Source organism: Mustela erminea, chromosome 3 (genome assembly GCF_009829155.1).
Source record: "Mustela erminea isolate mMusErm1 chromosome 3, mMusErm1.Pri, whole genome shotgun sequence".
Taxonomy (NCBI): domain Eukaryota; kingdom Metazoa; phylum Chordata; class Mammalia; order Carnivora; family Mustelidae; genus Mustela; species Mustela erminea.
In genome coordinates this window covers 41,836,711-41,847,510 of record NC_045616.1, presented here as the reverse complement: position 1 = coordinate 41,847,510, position 10,800 = coordinate 41,836,711, and the positions used below count along the sequence as shown (strand labels likewise).

General features: G+C 36.2%; 1 non-coding gene across 1 annotated transcript; it reads left to right on the top strand.

Moving 5' to 3' along the window:
- The first annotated feature begins 381 nt into the window (after positions 1–381).
- On the top strand, positions 382–485 carry LOC116587395. Its single transcript, XR_004284416.1, has one exon. It is a non-coding gene; the product is annotated as a U6 spliceosomal RNA (small nuclear RNA).
- The last annotated feature ends 10,315 nt before the right edge of the window (positions 486–10,800 follow it).

The window sequence follows — 10,800 nt, the reverse complement described above, 5'->3', positions numbered from 1 at the left end:
TCAGTTATCCCCAAAATGCTACAGCCTATTTCAGTTTCAGGGATCACATAGCTCTGACAGTCATGGTCTAAGAAAAACATCATCTTGTGCATGATTTTTTATGTAAGTATCAGAGACATACCATCAGATTCTTTGTGCCATTTAAAATTGCCATCAGAGGAAAAAATTGGGATAAGGTGAGACTTCAAAAAGAGTAGCATATGAGAAGTCACTGTTAGACATTTATTTACTTATAAAATACCATATTTAAAAAATAATTTACAGTGCTTAGTAGGGATCAATAAAATATAATTAACAATAAGTAATAGTAGATGAGACAAAAATGAAATACATTTACATATAAAAAAGTAAAGACTGAAACCAGTATAAAAATTAACATCTGCGCTTTCTTTGGCAGCACATATGCTAAAATTGGAATGATACAGAGATTAGCATGGCCCTGGCGCAAAGAGGACATGCAAACTCATGAAGCGTTCCATAATTAATTAATTAATTAATTAATAAGTAAAAACTAGCACCTCATTATTAGTAAGAGTATACAAAGTTTCTAATACATCAGTAAAGAGCATCATGTGCTGGATAAAGAGGCATTCTCCAGCCTCCAGAAATTAAATCTCAACTTTACTTACCATACCAAGCAGAGTTCTTAGAGGTTTGTGTGTGATTTTCTTAACTGGGGATAAGAAAAACAAATGTCAGCGGTTCATGAGCTGAAAGTACTGTGATAAGTACATAAAAGTAATAACTTTGTACCAGTCAGTAACTGCTGACCACAAAAATGTTTTAGCTTTGGGTGTTACTGAACTTTATCTCACTAAGCAGATAAAATAGTTGAGTCAACAGGAATTACTCTCTGTTTCCATGAAGCAGATGTTATAAGTAAATAATGCAAAAATACGCCTGCCTGCTTCTAATGTGAGCCTGTGGGGAGAAGGATAAAATATGCAGCAGACCCCTGCATCAGATGAACAGAAAAGGAATGATAACACAAGAAAAAGACGAATTTGGGTAACAACCTGAATCTGCTGCAGTAAGCACTTTGTTTGAATGACTTGATAACACCCAAAAACTTCCTCTTGGTTTCTCCCTTCCACTACACTAGAAGACCTAGATACTATGAATCAATGATTAAAGATTCACAACCATCACGCCTTCTCCAACAATATCCATCCAAATGAAAGATGTCTACATCACAACATCGACCAGTGGGAACAAGAACTAGGAATTACTGGGATGGATAGTTGATGAATGCAAATAAACAGGCCTCTATTAAATGGCTTGATGTGACATCTTTAGTCTATTAGTCTGTCAGGATATGAGGGAGATTTTTTTTTAAGATTTTATTTATTTATTTGACAGAGACAGACACAACAAAAGAGAGGGAACACAAGCAGGGGAAGTCAGAGAGGGAAAAGCAGCTTCCCGCAGAGCGGGGAGCCTGATGCAGGTTGATCCCAGGACCTTGGGATCATGACCTGAGACGAGCAGACACTTAATGACTGAGCTACCCAGGGCCCCTATATTAGGGAGATTTTCGACGTACTGATGCATTTCCCTCCCATCCCCTTGTTCCTTAAATCAATTGTTTTCAAAATATGATCTCTAGAACCAAAAACATCTGGTAAGACCCCCTCAGGGGCCAATGAAGTCATAACTATTTCATAATAATACTCAGACATAATTTGCCTTTTTCACTTTGTTGACATGTACACTGATTGTGCAAAGCAATGATGGCAAAACTACTGACACCTTAACATGAATTAAGGTAGCAGCACCAAATTCTGTATCAGTAGTCTAGGAGTCATTTCATATTGTCATGCACTCATAATTCTATAAAAAAAGAAAAACACTGAATTTCACATAACAGTATTCTTGGTGAAGCAGTAAAGTTAATTTAATTAACCTCAACCTTTGCATACATCTCTCTTTAATAGTCTATATGACAAAACAAGAGAAAAAGAAAAAATGTTTCTGCTACCTTCTGAAGCATGTGGCTCTATCTACTAAAAGCCCTTGTACAACCATTTCAGAGGCAAGCTCGACTAGCTCTCTTTAGTGGTGCGCCATTTATACCTGAAAACACAGTGACAGACTATAATTATTCAGACATGTTTTGACAGACATTTTTTTCAAAAATTAATGAAGTGAACCTGTCATTTCAAGGAAAACAACTGACAATATTTGTTGCAATGATATATTTCAAGCTTTCAAGGAAAAATTAGAAGTTTGGAAAATGCAGGTCTGCCACCATGAACTTGACAGTTTCCCAATACTTTAATAATATTCTTATGAGAACACCACTGATGCTAACAAATGTGATAATGAATTTGCCAATTTTTAAAAGATATACATAACTCAGTTAACTAATATTTTCCAAATAGTAATGCATGACGTTCCAGAATTATGCATGAGTAAAGGTAATTAAGATGCAACACAAATCAATGTATTTCACATTTTTGCTTTGAAATATTTTTTGCTATAGATCAAAATTCTACATTATAATCAACTTTTAAGAGACCATCCCTTGATAAGTTTTGATATAATTCCAAAACAAAATAACCACAATTATCTTAAAGATTATTACAATACTCCTCCCTTTTCTAAGTGCATATCTGTATAACACCAAAATGTTTTCATTGTACTTCAAATAGAACGGAATTGTTTGAATGCAGAGATACGAGAAGCCAAACATTAAAGTTTTTTGCAAAAAAATTTAAAGAATGACATTTCTCATTTTTTTTTAATTTTGGAAAAAGCAATTTATATAAAATGTTTTAAATAAAGTTAAAATGAAGTACTCAGCTTAAAAATTTCTCAGTGTTAAATTCTAATATAACAAATACTGATACAGACAACTCATATAAGCAAAATTTTTTTGGAGTTCTAAATGATTATTAAAAGAGTAAAGGCTGTGGCTGGGCTGTGGGCTGAGGCAGCTCCTGTGGGGCTGTGGGGCAGAGCCTCGGCCTGGCTCCCCTTAGGCGCAGAGATGCCCAAGAAAGCTTGTGCTACAAAAAAGGGTAAGAGCCAGAGCAAGGAACCAGAGAGACCACTTCCTCCCTTAGGTCCTGTGGCAGATGATGGTAAAGGTTGTGTTACCATAGCCATCCATGACAAATCTGGGTCCAAACAAAACCCTGTAACGGAGGTAACAGCGCAAGCTGTGAGGGAGACCATCACAGCAGCACCCTCCCCGCCAATTCACCCTCCTGGTAAGGAGAGCCTAATGCCCAGCTCTGTCAGTGCCCTTCCAAGGTCTTGGAGCTCAGGAAGAGTGACATGGTTTTGGATGAGAAATTGATGTATGGGGTGCCTGGGTGGCTCAGTGGGTTAAAGTCTCTGCCTTCGGCTCAGGTCATGATCCTGGGATCAAGCCCCACAACAGGCTCTCTGCTCCTCGGGGAGCCTGCTTCCTCCTCTCTCTCTGCCTGCCTCTCTGCCTACTTGTGATCTCTGTCAAATAAATAAATAAAATATTAAAAAAAAAGAAATTGATGTATAAAGATAAAAACACTGGAGAATTGTAAACATTTGTATTATGGTAGAATAGAAGAGACAGTCTTCGGTTAGACCAGAAATCCAGAAATAACCAGGAGAAAGCTGCAGCCCACCTGTGGTTGCCCTGCAGACACAGCTATGATGGCTGTTGCTGAGCCCTGCTGTCTCTTATAGAACTAGATCCTGACACCATCTTTTCCTTTTGGTCCAGAAGGATAAATCTCCTGGAAAAAGTGGTGAAGCTACCAGTATCCACAAGTGCAGCAGAGATCTTGGAGAAATTAAAGCAGCAAGTCAAAAATAGATAAATAGAGAAACAAACAAACAAACAAATAAATAAATAAATAAAATAAAAGCAACTTATGAGAAATACATCCTTGAGAAGCTTTTTAATTGCTATTCATAATGAGGCTGTTAAGTAGGAAGATATATTTCAGTGCACTGAAGAACATGAAAAAAAAAATTTAAGAACAGGACTCAAAAAAGAATTAGGAATTTTAAAAGCCACCATATATTTAATGTAGGTTCTAACATCTGAACAGTTGGAACATGTTAGTCCAATTTCATCACGTTACAAAGTAACAGAGTTGGAAAAGATCTTCAGGATGACTTCATTCAGCCCCTTTCATCCTAGGATGGGGCTCTTTTCCCATCCAGAAGCTGAGAGACTTGTTCGGGATCACACCGTGCATGATGGCAGCTAGAACCCTGGTCCCTTGACTCCTCATTGGACACAGTTTATCCTGATTGTAATTGAAGAGATTTTCACAGCACTTCTAGGGTTTTGAGGATTGCCTTCTCTAGAGTTTACAAGTGACAGAAGAAAACCTGTCGTACTGCTTTGTGGCCTGTCTTTATATTTTAAAAGGCTTATCTAAATACAAAAATGCTTTTTTGTCTTTTTAAAACTCTATGGAACATTTTGTGAAAAGTAAATAAGAATAATCAGGACTTGTAATTTAATGTTAATTTTTGTCCTGATTGGATGGTGCAGTCTTTCAAATCTGGTAGTTCTTACGAATCTCCAAAGATCCTTAAAGAAGAGAGCCTGGAAGCTACTTTCAATATTTGTAAAAGCCTATCAGAAACCATATCTACATTAAAGCTTCAAAAGCTATACTAGATACCTTGTTTTTAAATATCCAATGCAAATTACAGTGATTTGGTCAGGTAAATAATTTAAATGCATTACCTTTGCTGATCAGAACCAAAGTAGTTGTGTCCTTTTGTGTAAGTACCTGAGAAAATATATTGGTAGACAAAATGTTTAAAAATACAAAAATCCCAAGGAGGACCAATAATAAAATTACTGATGGTGGGGGGGAAAAAAAAGAAAGAGTATAAAGTATAAAAAAAAGAAAGAGTATAAAGAACCTGGGTGGCTCAGTCAGTTAAGTGTCTGCCTTTGGCTCAGGCCATGAGCCCAAGCCAGGCTGGGATCAAGCTCCCTGCTCAGCAGGGAGTACTTCTCTCTCTCTCCCTCTGCCTGCTGTTCCTCCTGCTTGTGGTCTCTTTTTCTGTCAAATAAATAAATTTAAAAAAAAGTATAAAGGGTTCCTGTTTGAGAATAATTGCTCTAATTAAATTTTATCCCTTTTATATTTTACCTGGATGTTCCTCTCATTTACCAACATGACCATTTCTGTCCTTGTGATAAATAACCCCTCTTTTATACCTCCCAAACGAGTTCCCCAGATCTATGATACAGACACTTAGATGACAGGCCCACAGGTGCTCAGACCTGGGATAATCCCCATTAGTAGTAGTAGTAACAACAGCAGTGACAGTACTTTTTTTTTCTTTTCTCTCTTTTTTTTTCTTTTTAACTAAGTAACTACTAGGTCCTATTCTAGTTATTTTATTTCTCATTTCATTTAATCTTCACAATTCCTAGATTCTTGTATTACTTAGTTCTAAGTAAATGAAAATAACAAGAGCTCATTTGAATTGTAGGGAGCACTTCTTTTACATTTAACAACAACACAACAAAAAATCCAAAGGAATGAGTTCAGGGTTGAGTCAGCAGCTTAAAGATGTTACCCAGAACATTCTTCTGATCATTGATTTGAATGATCATTGATTGATCATTGATCTGAAATTCTTCTGTTCTTCCATCCCCATTCTGTTGATTTACTTCTTCATACTTGCTTCTAATGGTCACAACATGTCTCCTGCATTTCTATGCATCACCTCCTCATAAGACAAGCTCCAAAATACAAATATTTGGGACGGAAATAAGATTCTCTTAATATGACACTTCTCAGTTACTAGGAAAACCTTTCATAGAACTTGCCATAGATTTGGCTGACTTCTTTGATATCTTTGGTTATATTTAACCTACCACTAACTTAGCTGGAGGAAAGGGGGGACTGGTCTATCTAACCCCATGCTAGCAATAGAAACATGCATCATCCTCAGGCTGGGCACTTTGCCATTGAACAAGATTCTAGATTCTCTTAGGTAGGAAATGGCTGTTGTGTGTGTGTGTGTGTGTGTGTGTGTGTGTGTGTGTGTGTGTAGATAGATGATTAGATCGGTAGATAAAAACTGATTCATGTTTCATATACAAGGTTTCTGGATCAGAGAACAGATCATTATACACAGAGTACTTTAGCCCTGGTTCCCCAAACTCTAATCTTCACTGGGCAACAATGGTAAAAGCCTGCTGTCCCCCTGGGGTACTGGGTTTGTACCACATAGCAGGAACCCTGAATTTATGAGATTCTGAAGTTGTATAGGATAGTTGATGGATCTGTATCTCCTTCCCTTAGAGAGAGGGGGTGGAGAGAGAGAAAAAGAGAGAGAGAAGACTTTAAGCAGGAATATAAATAACTCTTTTCCTGAGAAGGCAGAGAAAAGTTCTCGCCTCCCAAAGCAGGAAGAGCAAATGGCCTCAGGGGAAATAGTCTCTAAAGATTTTTTGGAACAAAACACCATCTCTAGCTTTCAAAGCATGTTTGCTAGTAATCATCCTTTAACAAAGTTTTCCAGCGATTTTTGTTTAGAAAGCCCAGACCATACACAAATGTGAAAAAAAAAAAAATTATGGAGAGCTACTCCCAACAACAGGACACTAACATTACTCCACTTTAAAGGTAAACAGAGCTTAGTGATGGCAAGAAACTAGCCTAGATGTCTTTGAGACAAAACCCCTTATTTTTTCGTGGACAGCTATGCTACTTTGGGTAACAAGTGGCAAGGGAAGGGGATATGGGATAAATAAATGGATTCTGGCATCCTAAACTACAGTTCCAGAATATTTGGAAATATAGTTTATCTTATTATTTGTTATATTTAGTTCTGTTTTAGTTCTCTGCTTGGAATGAAATCATGATTTCTGACATTAAATACAAGTGAAAATTTATTCCCAATAGGAACCAACCATAATACAAGTGGACTTTTGAAAAACATCTGTTTTAAAGCTATGACTATTTATAGCTGGAAACCTTTCCTTCCTTAAATAGACTGAGAGAATACTTTTGATTATGAAGTCATATACCCCATGTACCAGATTATAAGTGAAAAGGGACTTTTTGTTTGAAAAAAATTGTCACAACATATAAAATATATACACATACAACATCATTTTTCTGCCTTTAAATATGACTGCTTGTGAACATTTAATACAGAAACTCCCACAGATGTCGGTGGTCATGAAATAAAAGATTGCAATTCTTTTTTCTCTTTTTCTAAAAAGAATCCTTAGACAGTACAAAATAATATGATATCAAATAGGATGCCACAAACTGAGATACTTTTCAATCCTTCACAGCTTCTGGGAAATAGTGCCCTTTGCAATTCAGTCTGTATTCCACTGACACTGTTTCCATGAAGTCAGAAGGGAGTGTTGCTGTTTAAATTCATGTCAAATATTATATGGAAGCATTTCTCTAAGATTACTGTGCTGCAAAGTTTATCATTTACAAAAGTTCCCTATGCTTTGTATTTAATTTGTAAGTATGACAAAGTGTAAACAAATAAATAAATAAACTATGAATACAGAAAAAGGAAAAAGAAGAAGGCAAATGAAATACCACAAAGTTGCATGCAACTCTTTCACCTATTTTAAAAAAAAAAAAAAAAAAGTCAGAATGAATCAGGCAAGCGTCATGTACAGCTGGTTAAAAGAAACTGTCTTGCCAATTTATATATATATATTTTTAGAAGTCCTCTTGTAGACGATTCTTTTAATTTTCATCTTCATTTTGGAGACAATTGTGGCCATCAACAGATGAATATTTAGATCATTTACACAGAAGAAAATTTCCCATTTATGAATTTTAAATAAAATTTCCCTTCCATTGTGCCACTTTGGCATGCCAAGTGTATTTATGATCACTTACTAGTCTATGATATAAGCCACAGAGTAAATTTATTCAGACTCACCTAAAAACTTAGTTTATTTGAAGATTTTATGGCCAGAAAATTTCTGTATAAATGCATATGGAAGCTACAGAATACTGATAATTTTCTTCCTGATTTTCCTGGTACTGTTTGCCTCAGTTGGCAAAGTAACACATTTAAAAACTAATCAGTCCACAATATGTTTACAGTTCCTGGTATAGAGAAATTGAAATAGAGTTTGCAGAATAAAGGTTTAAAAAAGAGAAAATGAAAAACTTTAAAAACAAGAAAACACAAAGAAATAAAAGTACAAATAATTAGAATTTTGAGTAAAAGTCTTTGGACACTTAAGGTGTCACGTGACTGGAGATGCAGCTGGGTGCTTCAGTCAGTTAACCATCGGACTCTTGATTTCAGCTCGGTTCATGATCTCAGGGCTTGGAGACAGAGCCCTGCATGGGGCCAAAGCTCAGTACAGAGTCTGCTTGTCCCTCTCCCTCTGTGCCCCTACCCCTAGCTTACACTCTTTCTCTAAAATAAGTAAATAAATAAATAAAATCTTAAAAACAATAAAAGATGTCAATTCAAGTTGAAGATCGGTCATGGCTGAAAAGCCGGTCAGCATCAGACTCTCTTTGGAATCACTGCACCTTCTGCACACTACTCAGGAACACATCTACCTGCTCCATTGATCACCTAATTTTCAAATTCAGGCTGCCTTACAAAACAAAAATTCAACAAATTTGTTTTACCTTCATGTAACATGCTACAGAATGAATTTTTTTCGTACAATGTTTTCACTACCATAGATTAAATTTTAATTTGCTGACACAGATCACAAGAACACATACACATGCACTATATATTAGACAATTTAATATAAATATCAATTAACCAATTAGCTATAAATCTTAAATATATGGAATACAAAAAATTTTATTAGAAAAGCTTATACCTATTTCCATGATTTCTAGATGGTGTATAAGGTACACCATAAATTTATTAAAAGATTTTTTAAGTAAAGTGAAACATCAAATTCCTAATTTGAAAGTTATTTTCAATTTTTAATGTATTAATAGGAAGAATGTCTTAAGTTTAAGAATTTTAAAAACAGGGGCACCTGGGTGGCTCAGTGGGTAAAGCCTCTCCCTTGGGCTCAGGTCATGATCGCAGGGTCCTAGGATAGAGCCTCACATCAGGCTCTCTGCTCAGCAGGGAGCCTGCTTCCTCCTCTCTCTCTGCCTGCCTCTCCAGCTACTTGTGATCTCTGTCTGTCAAATAAATAAATAAAATCTTAAAAAAAAAAAGAATTTTAAAAACAAGTAGGATTGCCAGACTAAGCAAATAAAAATACGGAACACTTAGGTAAATGTGAATTTCAGATAAACAATAGATAACTTTTTAGTGTAAGTATGTTCCAAATGCTGTATGGGACAGACTTATACTCAAACAAAAATTATATGCTACTTATCTGAAATACAAACTTAACTGGGCAATCTGTATTTCATCAGACAACTCTAGTGATAAGATGAAATACCTGAAAAATTTCTCTATGACCATTCAACATGGATAGAATTCTCTACTCATATAATCATAAAACCCTTCCCACAGGCCATCCTGTATAAGATATAATTCTACTTTTATGTTTCATTTGTCCTGCCTTTTGAACTTTATTCACTTTTTTCAACTGCTATTTAATTGAGGACCTTTTTCAAATATCAGTTTTGAGGGCAGTCCCTTCTGCCTTCACATGTTTCTAAAATGCAAATGACTCTAAAAAGTATTAGTATAAATCAGTATAAAGTTAATATAATGTGGGGCACCTGGGTGGCTCAGTCGTTAAGCATCTGCCTTCAGTTCAGGTCATGATCCCAGGGTCCTGAGATCCAGCCCTTCATCGGGCTCCCTGCTTGGTGTTCCCTCTCTCTCCCTCTCCCACTCCCCCTGCTTGTGTTCCCTCTCTCACTGTCTCTCTCTCGGTCAAAAAAATAAATAAATAATCTTTTTAAAAAATTTAATATAATGTAAAGTTCACATTGGATGATGTATGACTTTTTCTAGCCTATTAAGATTTTGTGATACCACTAATAGCATCTGAAAGACATACAAAATACTGAAAAATGTTATATTATTTTTCTATTTCTGCCTAATAAATCCTCACAATCTTGGTGGCATAAAACACAAATTTCCCCTAACAGATTCATAGTAGTAATAATAGTAGCAGCAGCAGTAGTAGTAATAGTAGTAGTGCTAGTTGCAGTAGTAGTCTGACACAGATCTTGGATCTCAATGAGCTAAGATCAAAGTGTCTACAGAGCTGCAATCCTTTCCACATGCTCCAGACGAGAATCCGTTTCCTGGATTTTCCCAGTTTCTAGAGGTTGCACGCATTTCTTGCCTTGAGGTCTCCCCACTCTCACTTCAAAATCAGCAACACATCTCTCTGAACTTCTTTAATATTCACATGTCCCTCTGACCCTACCCAGGAAAGAATCTCTGCTTTTAAGGACCCATGCTATTAGATTCAGGGCACTCAGATAGTTTAGGACAATCTCTCAATCTCCAAATCTGTACATGTCAGGACTTCCATTCAGCCACGTGAGCTAATATATGTACAGGTTCTAGGAATTAGGATATGGTCATTTGGGGGGGGGGGCTGTTATTCTGTTTACTGTTAGCAGCTAAATTTCAGCAAGCCACCGAGGAGGATTTAACCATGTCAGGACCTGTTCTTTACCTTGGCTCAGTTTGGCCCCTTATGTAGTCCTTATCCCATCAAACTTCTTTGTTTTTTTTAAAATCCTTATTTATGGTACAATTTATTAATTTATTAAGAATTTTCCTTTTAAAAAAACTTGTCAGTGTTTGTTAAAATTAGTACTATTGGGGTGCCTGGGTGACTCAGTTAGTTAAGCAACTGCCTTCAGTTCGGGTCATGATCTCAGGGACCTGGGATCA